Source organism: Mus musculus, chromosome 17 (assembly GCF_000001635.26).
Source record: "Mus musculus strain C57BL/6J chromosome 17, GRCm38.p6 C57BL/6J".
Lineage (NCBI taxonomy): Eukaryota > Metazoa > Chordata > Mammalia > Rodentia > Muridae > Mus > Mus musculus.
The window spans coordinates 66,409,445-66,421,941 of NC_000083.6; the positions used below are offsets into that span (position 1 = coordinate 66,409,445).

At 47.4% G+C, this 12,497-nt stretch overlaps 1 protein-coding gene and 1 pseudogene across 10 annotated transcripts in view; both read right to left on the bottom strand.

Moving 5' to 3' along the window:
• The window catches only part of Mtcl1 (microtubule crosslinking factor 1), a 112,827-nt gene that overhangs the window by 72,465 nt on the left and 27,865 nt on the right, over nucleotides 1–12,497 (bottom strand). The window lies entirely within an intron of this gene.
• On the bottom strand, nucleotides 4,149–4,566 carry Gm4705 (predicted gene 4705; annotated as a pseudogene).

A 12,497-nucleotide genomic window follows, 5' to 3' on the forward strand; every position in this document is an offset into this window, starting at 1 on the left:
ACAGACACAGAGCCAGTACTGATAGAGAGACAGTCACAGGATGATGGACAGCTGGGGTCACATGCCTCTGCCCAGTGCCCAGTGTATCTATTGACTACTCTCCTTCATCTTTGGGACACATGAGGACAGGGGAGACCTGGCCCAGTGACCTGGCCTCGGGGCACCCTGCAGCCCCCTCACAGTGCTAACACTGCTCACTCAAAACTTCATCAACACATAAACAGAGAGGAGCTCCGAAGGCCTTGGTCCAGTAAAGCCGGCGGGCTGGCGGGCTGGCGGGCATCTCTGGTGACTCCCAGAGGGAACTTGTTTTATCTGCAAGCCTCTTCACTGTCACAGAGATGAAGTGCTCTAGGCCAAACCCTCTGAAGTCAGGCGGATCGATGCAGTGCATTAAAAGTGTGTTAATAATTGTGTAGGTCCAAAAAAAACCACTTAAGTGCCCTTTCTTCCTGATGTAGGCACTTGAGGTCGAAGTACATAACCTCAAGAGAACACAGGAGTCAGTGCTTCCTCCCTGGCCTTCACCTGATGTAAAGATGGTCATCCGGTCAGTCAAGTGGGAAACAGCCACGGCCTTGGTACTAGATGCCCAGCTCTCTTTGAGAAGCGAGGGACAAAGAAAAAGTAGTAGGTACATCCTTAAAGAATGCAAGCTTGGGTTCCTTCCAGGACTCTTTTGTTCTAGCAGCACACAGTCATAAAATGTCACCAAGTTGGGCTGGAGAGATGGCTCAGCGGTTAAGAGCACTGACTGCTCTTCCAGGTCCTGAGTTCAAATCCCAGCAACCACGTGGTGGCTCACAACCATCTGTAACAGGATCCGATGCCCTCTCCTGGTGTGTCTGAAGAGATCAACAGTGTACTCACGTCTATGAAATAAATATGTCACCAAGTTAACAGTAGCTTTACTGTCCCCCTCTAGGGAGTCACAGAAGCCGATCTCAAGAAGCATCTTAGGTTGAAATCTTTGTATCACTGCATCACTCGGAGATTACAGAGATCAGGAAGGCAGAGTAACAACATCACAAAGGGACGCTGCGGTCCCTACTTTGCAGCCGCAGATGGTTAAGTTCAGGTCATTAAGCCACTTGTCCACAGCTACCTAGCCGCTAAATAAATGACAGACCAGAACTTGTGTCTAGCACCAAGCATGTTCTGGACATGACTCACTGTGACCGACACCACTGTGAGTGGAAGGGGGCTGTCCTTCTAGATGTCTGAGGGCCGCGCTCTCCAGTGTCTCCTGATTATGGAAGATTGTCATTGTCAGAAACACCTTTGCTTGGGATGTTTTCTTCCCATATAAATCTTTGCTAAAGCATCCTAAACAGCTCTCTCTCTCTCTCTCCCTCTCCATTCTGCCCCAGTGTTCACTCTCTTTCAAAATATACTAAGACTACACCATGTCCTTCTCAAACGCTGCTGGAGCCCATTGCTTCCAAATGCATCCAACAACCCAAGTAGGACATGATACCCACAGAGCTTGTCCTTAGCCGGCACGGCCTCCTTCAGGTTCACCTCTGCATCCTGCATCCCTTGATAAGAGTGACCGCCTGCTTTATAGCCCCAGGCCAGAAGACTTTCTTACCTTCTGGCCACGGGCCTCTTCAAACCTGATTTAACAGTATTACTGAGGCCGCTAGCTGACCCAGATGCCTGGTGGTACATCTGACTTCCTGTCTGTTCATCCATGCTGGCAAACAATGCGGAGACACCTCTCAAAGCACACCCCAGGAGTTAAAAATGCTCCAGAGTAGCTGAAACTACCAAACAAATACAGTAAGTGGCCAAATGATTCTCCAGGCCATGTGGGGCCAGTCCAGGATCTCTGTGGGAAACAAAACTACAAATGGGAAATAATGTGCGTGTTACTTGCAGGGCAGCGTCGCGAGCTGCAGGTGCCATCAAAGGACTTCATCTGTCCATATATGTGAGAAACAGCTTCAATGACAGTGAGGATCCTAGAGGCAACTGTGACGCTTGGCTGGAAGAGATAAGGATACCCTGTCAGTCCCGTTTACTAACCATGCTGCGTCTGCCACTGAAGTCTCACCCTGATCTACCAACATCGTGGAAAACAGTGGAAACCCTCCTGAACCGACGTAAGCACACCAATAACCCCCTCTCCCTCACCTTCCCCCTTCCCCCAAACACACGCACATACATCTTGTACCTTCTCGTCTATCACAAGCTTCGGGACCGTGATAGCTTAGAGCGCTATCTGTTAGGTATGAGTGTAAGGTCCAGAGCCCACATGGTAGAAGGAGAGAACTGACTCCCACTTGTCTTGACACCACCACCCCCGCCCCCACCCTTCACACTTGTACCACATGGCACACACATACGCTAAATAAACGCATGTTTTTCTGGTTGTCTGAACCTCCATTCCTTGTTAGTTATAAATCGACTCCTGTTATTTTCATTTAAAGAAACTATTGGTTTCTTTAAATCTGTTGGGATCTTCTTTTTGTTTAATGTTTTCTCCAAATGGGGATTCATAAAATACCTCACTGTCAGCAAAATACAAGGAGAAACCAAGGCGGGGGGGGGGGGGTTGTTTTGTTTTGTTTCTAAACTGAAGTAGAAATGTTTACTATTGGAAAGAATGCTTCTTGGCCAACCTCCTGGGACAGAAACAACAGCTAGTCACAAGCAGTTCCTCCGCAAATGCCCTGTGTTCTCTGAGCAAACCTGCAGGCTTAGAGATCATCCACTGTCTTCAGGGCTGGTCTCAGCTCTTTAGCCTGCATGCAGCTCATCACTCATGCATGCATGCATGCGCTCATCCCTGCAGTCAGCAGATGCCTACCACCTTTCTACTGGAGTTAAGTCGATGGAGCAATGAAGAGAAGACTGACTGAGCCTGTGCCTTTCCTTACAGAGCGGTGAGGTCAAGCGGAGAGGGCAAGGCTGCCATTCAGACAGGAACAAAGAAGGGCTTCTACAATCCTGAGAGAGCCCTCCAGCTGTGTTCCTCCAGGGAATGAGAGCTTTATCAGGTAGACAGCAAGGAAGAAGACGGAGCGTATGAGTCAAACGTGTGGGGTGCATCCCAGCACAAGATGCACAGGGGTGCCTAGCAGGTACCCACATGAGCTGATAGGTCCTTGGGAACAGGAAGTCCCTGGGGATAGCTGGGGCTGCCCACTACTTTGTTGGGGGAGGGGACTGCAACAGGCTCCCATGGCAGCGGTGTGCAGAACTTACTGGAGGGGAGGCCCTGAGGCAGAGGTCGGCCATGAGACTGCCAAAGCAGTGAGGTCTTGGGGGAGTCTTAGCTCCATGGAGGCAGAGGAAGGGAGAGAGAAAAGCAAAAGCAGGGAGCTCTGTGGTGTGACAGCTGACTGGGGGTGCTGGCTTATCTTCCAAGGAGACCTGGCTGAGGTTAGGCCTGAAGATCTGGAGGGGCAACGGTGCTGTCTGTCAGCACAATTCAGACATGACAAAGGGTTCAGTCAACTCCTCCTGACCCACTGGGGTCAGGGCTGCTACAGCACAGAGCGCGCATGAAAAGTCAGAAAGAATAGAGGCTACCTGAGTGTACTCCAGCCATCTACTGTGGGGAATCCCTGCAAATGAATTGCTACCAAGAGGTGCCGTCAAAGAGGAAACAGACCACACAGACCACCGATTCTGTGCTCACACACTGTGGATCATAGCAGGTCCCATGGGGATATAAGGTTTGCTGCACAATTTAATTTCTCTGCCTACTTCAGTATTGTGGGTTGACCTGTGACCCCAAGAAGATCTATTCAAGCGTTCACTCTGACAGTGGTGAATGTAACCTCTGAATGCAAAAAAAAAAAAAAAAAAGTCTCGACGATGCAGTCAGGTAGAGATGGGGTTACGCTGGAGGTCGGTGAATTTGATCTCCGTCATGGTTAAGAGCCTCAGAAGCAAATGGAAGAGAAACACACTCGGAGAAGGCTACGTATGTAATCACATGGACACACAGACAGAAAGGCCACAGAGGCAGACACTGGAGGGATACAACCATGTCAGAGCATCCCATATGGCTGGTACCCATGAAGTGACAAAAGGGGCACACTCTCTTCTGTAAAGCCTTAGTGCAAATGGCCAGACGCCACCTTGACTTCAGACTTCTAGTCCCCACAACTATGAAATAACAAGTGTCTGGTTTTTTTTCAAGTCTTGATTTTTATTACTTAAAAAGTGTGCATATCTATTTTGCTTTCTGACTCTGCGCTTGTGCCTTCAACACTTTCACAACGATTTTCTGCTCCTCAATAAGGAAAGCCCGCTTGATCCTGTCACGGACACACTTGGCACACATGGAGCCGCCATAGGCCCTGCTGACGTGCTTCTGTGTCTTAGACAATCTCATAAGGACTTTGGGTCGCACAGCACGAACCCCTCGCAGTCTGCCTGGGCACACGCCACATGCGGATTTAGGTGCTTTCCCAACCTTCTTGGTGTAGAGGTAAACAATCCTGTTGCCAGGGGTTCGAGACAGCCTAGTTTTGTTAGAGGCTGTGTTGTAGGAAAGCCTACGGCGGTATGTCAAACGCTGGACCATCCTGAGTGCCTCTGAGCACCGTCCCCACCAAGTGTCTGTTTTTTAAAGCCACCAGCTTATAGCCTGTTGTCCCATAGCCCGTGGAAAGTCACAGAGCCTGAGGAGCACACCAGGGACAGTGTCAACCTGCCAGTCCAAAGGCTGACTGTCCTCTCAGACTTCCATCAGGAAGGCCAGGCCAGTACAGTACACTAAAGGAGAATGCGTCCTGTGATCCAAAGCAGGCTCCTACACAAAGGCCACCGTGAGGAGAGAGAAGGGAACTGGCCAGGGCAGGCTCTCAAGCTTGGTCTTCAACTGTCTGCCCTGTTCCCATCAGAAATGGGGTCCGAAAGGACAGTCAGCCTTTGGACTGGCAGGTTGACACCATCCCAACTGTGCATCTATAGATTTAACCATTAAGAGGAGGCCCCACTGGCGTAGGTTGATCCTGATCTCTTTGGGACCAGAGTCCTTCTAGTCCATTTCCTGTCTCTTTTCTCTAAGAATAGAATACCCACCCACCCACACTACCCAGTCCTTACCTTTGTATTTATACTAAACAGCATTTAAAGTCACAAAAGGATAGAGATTGCCTATCAAGAGGTCATTGAGACTTTAAAAAAAAAGTTCTACTATTTGTGTATCTAACCCTCAGTACTTCATTTAGTACCTTAGATACAATGAGCTAATGCTGCAAACAGTTTCCTGATAACTCTAGGGTCCAGCCTCCTGTCTAAGACACAGTTAGCAAATGGCCTAGAAAACTGACTATCCACCTAGGAAAGATGGAACAGGTAATCTACTCCTATTGACCAAGAAGATAAACCCCATTTGATTCAAGAACTTACCTGTATGACTCAAACATTCAATTACATTAGAATATATTTTTGAGCTTGCAGCATATAATATAAGGGTAAAGCTTACACGTTTAAGTACAATATAATTTAATTCTCTACTCTTAAAAAGTGGAACAGAATGGTGAAAATAGGCACAACCTGAAAGAGCGCCATTCTCTGCATGTAACGCCTTGACAGTGCTCATAAGGCTATCCATCCCAACTAAGAAAAAGAAGTTGGGCATGGTGGCACGTGCCTCTACTACTGCAGAAACATGTGGATAGCCTGATCTACATAGCAAACTCCAGGCCAGCCAAGGCTATGGTGAGACCCAGCCTCACAAAAAGCAACCAAGAATGAACACAGAACTATATGAAACAGTTTTGAAAAGCTGACTGAAGGAGAGAGAATGCAGACAGAAGCCGTAAGCACGGTTTCAGTGGAAAGCAAAAGTTTAAAATAAAAAACAAAAACAAAAACCTAAGCATTTGTAACAGACACAAAAGTCTCGCAGACGCATAAACTACCACGACCACAGTGAAAACCATGTGTTACTCCTTCAGGAAACACTGTGTGTAGACAACGTGAATGGATATTTCTTCAGAGGAGTAAGTGACCAGCAAACACAATATCACAAGACAGTAAGAGCGTGTGAGTCAAAACCACTCAGACAGATCTCCACAGCCACAAAAAGCGGCTACCATCAAAACGATAGAAAAATAAGACAGATGTGGTAGCACACACCTTTAATCCCAGAACTCAGGAGATGGGGGCAGGGAAATCTCTGAGTTCAAGGTCAGTCTGGTCTACGGAAGAAGCTTTGTCCAACAAGAGTTAACATGGTGAGACCCTGTCTCAAAAAACAATAAAATAAAATAATAAATAAAACTTGAAGCAGGACCTTGGATAAATTAGCACCTTGGTGCATCGCTAGTCACTATGGAAAATGGTAGAGCCACTGTGGAAAACATCAACGTATTTCCTCCAAAAATTACAAGGAAAGCTACCATAGATTTCATCGGTTCCACCTCTATACAAGTATGCAAAAGAATTAGAAATAGGGTGAGGGGCTCTGGAGAGATGGCTCAGCGGTTAAGAGGCTCTTCCAAAGGACCCAAGTTCAATTCCCAGCATCCTCTTGGCAGATCATACCCGTCTGTAACTCCTGTTCCAGAGGATCTGACATCCCCACAGAGACAGATATGGAGAAAACCACCAATGCACATGAACTAAAGATAAATTAATTCACTTAAAATATCAGAAGTGGGACTACTTTGCAAATCTGTGTTCAAGGTACAAAAACTGCAGAAGCAACTCTCATGCCTATCAATAGACAAACAGAAACACAAAAATGTGTCGTGATCACCAATGGACGATCATTAGTTCCTGAAAGGACATGGATTCTGATAAAACACTGTCTCGTGGACTGAACAGGGAGGATGCTATGCCAAGTGGCATAAACCAGTAAGCTCTGACGTGGAGCGCTTGCATGGAGGACAAGTGAGAAGCACTTACGTGGAGCACGTGTGAAGGTTCAATCCCAGGCATTTTCAAAACCAACAACAAACCTTCAGGTGATGCACGCCTACCGTATAAAGGTTTTTATCTACACAATGACTCCACAGTGTTGCTTGTTCAAAAATAGTGTATTTGAGCTGCATTCAGGGGAATTTATTTGAATTACTACAGACTCCTTGAGCGTGCTAACCTGTTTTCTGTTTGAAAAAGCAAAGGACTCAAATGTACTAAATATCACTTGTGCGGCTATCGGATGTTTGCTCTCTAAATGTCCACATACAGGGGAGGGGAGGGGCAAGGGGATCGATAGGAGAGAGGTGCTCTTGACCCGGGCTGGGCTAGGCTGTAGGTCACTGTGGTATTCTCTTCAATGCTAGGTACATTTGAGAACCTCCATGATTGAAAGAAAAAGTAATAAAATCCAGCCAGCTTCCACTTTATAAATACTTTGACCTCTGTAACTGTGACCCTGGGAAGGTGGGTCAGTCCCTCGGTATGAGCTGCCTCGCTCAGTGAAGTGGCAGAGCTTCTGCTACCTCAGAACTGCTGGGTAGCCATGGCAACTCTGAAGAGGTCATCCCTAAGACCCTAGGCTGCTTCCAGGCAGCTTCCCTGAGACCTCACACTCTCCTCTTAACGAGCTCACCTGCCAGAGCATGCTCGATTCAGAGTTCCGCCAAGCCAAGAGCACATAGCCCTGGCTTCCAGCTGCCCAGAGCCAGCTTGTTTCCAAAGCCATTTAACTCTCCATTAACTTGATTTGATGAGTTCCTGGACAGCCACCAACTGAGAAATCAAGGCCCGAACAGCAAGCACATCATAATTTAACCGCAGCCATGACTGGTCCATGCGCCTGTGGAGCGTTGGCGGCGGCAGCGTAAATCACTTTTGTTTTTCCCTTACCCCTCCCAGACTTCCTGCTCTGTGTGTGCGCGCCGCTTGGCGCTCACAGTTTCTCTGCAGCTGCTATTCCATTTATTTTCCTTATTCAACGATCATTTACCTAGTTGCACAGTTCGCTGTTGCCATCCATACAGTTTTTGTCCTGGAGAAAACATGCAGTTCCTTCAATTTAATGAGCCCAACAGAAATCCATCCTTTAAACATCTGCAGGCTAACGGTGAAATCGAAGATACTTGCTATTCTGAGTAATTCTGTTGCAGAGGCTGAAACAAAGCACGCTGATGAATGGCTAAAACCAGTGCCCTCATTAATTCTCCACAGAAGGCGGGGAAGGGGACAGCCAGACACAATTACTATGGGTTAATTAACACATATTATATGGGTAATTAGCCAGGGTCCTGCAGACCACACCTCTGACTTCATCAGACAACCAACTCCATACTCTCATGCTTCTACTTCAAAATGTCAGCTATAACTACATCTTTGCAAGCATCAAACTGTGTAGTACACAGGACACGCTCCTAGGGCTTAAGTTCTTAAGCCCTGCCACCTAATTCTGTAAAAGGAGGGTTTAAGGCTGTTTCCGGAAATGATTCAATCCATAGGGAGAAACCCTAAGACAAGAAATGTGGCTTAATGTTTGCGTTCAAGTCAATGAGCAGAAGAAAGGCTACAGAAGACTGGTAAGAACAGAACTGGCCACCGGGCCTGCCCCGAGCCAGCCTGTTCCTGCAGCCTTAAGACTTCCTAAATCAATTATCCAAGATTCCTGCTCCTTAATCTCCCTGGGCCTGAGGGTATCTGGCTGATAAGGGTGATAAAATAATCAATCAGCAAGCAGCTTGCCTCACAGGGCTGTTAAGTGCAAATAAAGCCACTGCTAGGTCATTCTCTCATTCTCAGGAGTTCTTCAAGCTGTCCAGAGCTGAACACGTTGTAAGAGCTGCAGCTAGAGTTTAAAGTTCCCAGCTATTTCATTTGTACACACACACACACACACACACACACACACACACACACACACACACACACACAGAGAGAGAGAGAGAGAGAGAGAGAGAGAGAGAGAGAGAGAGAGAGAGAGAGAGGTGAACACAACAAGCCAAAGGAGGTCGGAAGAGGGTAGTGAGTCCCTGGATTAAGAGTGAAAGCATTTGTGAGCCACCTGATATGGATGCTGGGAATCCATTTTCGCTCCTATGGAAGAATAGCAAGTCTTCTTAGCCAGGAAGCATCTCTCCAGTCCCTGCAGTTACTTCTTTAATAAACAATGACTAAAGCACCTACCTGCCTCCAAACTGCAGAAGAGGCAGGAGGAGATGGTGGTCCTTTTACAAGGAGACAGTGTGGTTGTAACTGCCTTGAGAAAGAAGCGTGACTGCTTGCTTTTCCCCCCACAGATATTTTAGGCTGGCTCTTTGTACCTGCATACACAGACTCCCTTCTGAGCCAGGGCTGGGAATCGGCTCCACAAGGCTTTGCTCCCCTGTGGCTCTGGAGCCACCGTCCCCAGGAGTACATTCAGGTCATCCCTGCAACATGTCACTCAGATGCCTGAACTTCCACGAGCACCCACGTACACTGTCCCCTATCTACACTTCGGATACATCCTGTCCTGCTCCAGGATTCTACTGTCTTATCAAAGAGGACATGGGTCCAGCATGGGCCCTGGGAATATTCTGTGTCCTGTGTGCCCTCGGGTTGCTACCTCAGGAAGTATTTGGGTATGGACTATATGAGGGCCTTTACAAGGGAACCACAATGCACGCATACCACGCTCTGAGTATTTCAGGGTGCACATTCACCCACGAACGTCTCTGAAATCAGGTCATGGTTTCACGGTTTGCAGGTTTGATTTTAATGACGGGCCTTCTTCTCATCTCAAGTCAGTGAAAAGTGGTTTGTCCCTGGAAGTAGCTCTTCCTGGTCTGTCTGTGTGACATGGGTTCTTACAGTGCGCAACTGTGGGATTCTTCATGTTTGTGTTTTTATTTTGAATACATGCAGCTTTAACACAGACCAGCAGACATATAAGCACACTTCAAACGTAACACCCCCAATTTTCAATGAGTTTCTCTTTAGGTGAAGGGAAGTTATTTTGACTATTTAGAGTGTCTTGGTCCACTGGATTCACTGCCAGTGAATTCTCTGAGACCTCTTTGTCACCTACAGTCGTGTGTGTGTGTGTGTGTGTGTGTGTGTGTGTGTGTGCGCGCGCGCGCTCTGGAGTTAGATCCTACTAGCTCCGAGGTTCAAATTTCTTACCGATTTGGGTGAGCATGCCCCACCCAAATCACTGGGTTGCCTCAGGAGGACAAAGACAGGCACTTAGATCACTGAGAGCCACACCCCAGGGGCTCAGGGAACTTTCAGCTGGCTGGCAGAAACTCTGGTCCTCCCACCTCCATTGGAATTCGCAGAAATGTGCTGAGTAAGACTACCTTGTATACACAACCAGCCTTAAGTGTTCCCTATGCAAAAAAAAAAAAAAAAAAAAGGCCTTCTGCTGTCCTGATCTGATGGCTTATTTTTTAAAGAGCAAGTCTCTCAGGCTAGCATGATGACTTTTTTTTTTTTTTTTAATCTCTCAGGATGGTTTGGAGGCAGAGACAGGCAGGAGGAGTTGGAGACCGCCTGGTCTACACTTGAGTTCCAGGACATTCAGAGCTACACAGGATTTTCCTGTTTGGTTAAAGAAAAGAAAAATCGAGGGGGGTGGGGATGGCAATGAATGTGTCTGTGTATCTATCTCTACATAGCCCTACTGGCTGTCCTGGAATTTACTATGTAGAGCAGGCTAGCCACATCTGGCCTGATGGGAAGTCATTTATTGTTTTAAAGAATTATTTATTTTATTCATATGAGTACACTGTTGCTGTCTTCAGACACACCAGAAGAGATCCCATTGCAGATGGTTGTGAACCACCATGCGGTTGCTGGGAATTGAACTCAGAACCTCTGGAAGAGCAATCAGTGCTCCTAACCACTGAGCCATCTCTCCAGCCTCTGATAGGATAGGATATCTTAAAGAAGGAAGTCAGAGGGGACACATGACTGATTACTTTGTAACAGATTCTAGGACTGTCACTTCCCACCTGCAATGGCAGGACCACACTAGGCAGACCCCACTACTCTGGGTGGGGGTTGGGGATGGGTGTGCAGAAGGAAACCAAGATGGCGGAGAGGGAAGGAATCAAGTCTGAGGAAACCAAGATGGTAGAGAGGGAAGGATTCAAGTCAGTTGAACTTCAGACCCAGGTCACCTTCCTGTCCTAGAACCTGGCCTCTGATTTGTAATTAATGGAGAGGGACCGAAGGTGTTACTGTCCTCTTATAACTGCTGAAGTCATAAAAATATAAAACCCAAGGTCGCTCTTACTAACTCACTGAGTAATTGCAGGTTGTAGCTATGATGTCTGGGCCTCCACTTTGATGCCGAGGGGTCATTTGTCCAAACAAGCTGTCCCAAAGAAGGCTCAGCCTCGTAAAGTACCAGTTGGGGGACAACTCGCATTTTACCAGTCTTGAATCCAAGCCGGCACCTCACATACTTAAACTACAGAGAGGGAGATGTACAACTAAATACTAAACACAAACTACCCGAGGAGTTATGAAAGCCGGAGATGCCTGGTCCAACCTCAGAGGACCCTAAGTTACAGCCTGGATGTGCTGCAGATATCAGGAGTCTTAAAAGATACCCAGGGGGTGTGATACGCAACCAGAGCTGAACAGCATGGGTGCTAAAGGACCGAGTTCTTCATAGATATTTTTTGCACTCTTTTGCTACCTCAGAAACCTACAAGAAGCAACTTGCTGGAAGATATCCCTCAGGACTGTGTCATCCAAGCTCCAAGTATCCACTCCATTAATCCAAAGTATCTTACAGGGCTTTCTGCAAGAGGTGAGAGGAGGGTTTGCTACCTGCTGCTCATCCAGGTGATTTAAAGAAGAAAAAAAATGCAGACCAGCCCACCTCTGAGAAAATGCACAATTACTAGACTTCAGACTCCAAGGGAGAGTTGAAGAAACAAGGTACAAGACCAGGTGTGAGCCTGAAAATAAGACCATGTTTCTGAGATGCAAGGATGAGCCCCGTTCAGTTATCTCCCAGTCACACCCTCCCCAGTCAGGTCCCCACACCCAAGTCCCATGTCAAACAAGTCCTTCCAAAGGAAAGAGCCAGAAACCACGTGGAGCTCTGGCAGTACTCATAGCATCTGATGGGAAGAGACTGAGAGAGATGCTGCTGGGCTACTGACATCCCATGGAACAGCTCCTACCTCCAAGAATTCCCTTCCAAAATGACTATGCGCTCAGAGGCTGAGCAAGCTTGTTCTATCTAGGCAGATAATGCAGAATGGATTCCTCCTATCGCCCACCCTCTCATGTCCACGGTATGTGTTTCCGAGGGGACTCCGTGACACTTGGGTGGCCACGCAACAGCATTTGTTCACAAATAAACCCAATCCTTGACCAAAAATGCCTCCTTTCAGAGGTTTTCAGACCCCTGAAAACAGGAAATACTTGGTGTGCCCTTCACAATTTTAAAGCAGATAGCTTGGTCACGCCCCTGCAGTAACTCGAGTTCACTGGCAAGAAGGCTCCTTCCTACATCCCTCCCACAGGGATGACAGTGCTCAACATCACTCCACGTGAGCAACAGGGTCCTGTGTCATACAGCTAAAACACCTTTGGATTCTCACGTTCCTTATATCCTA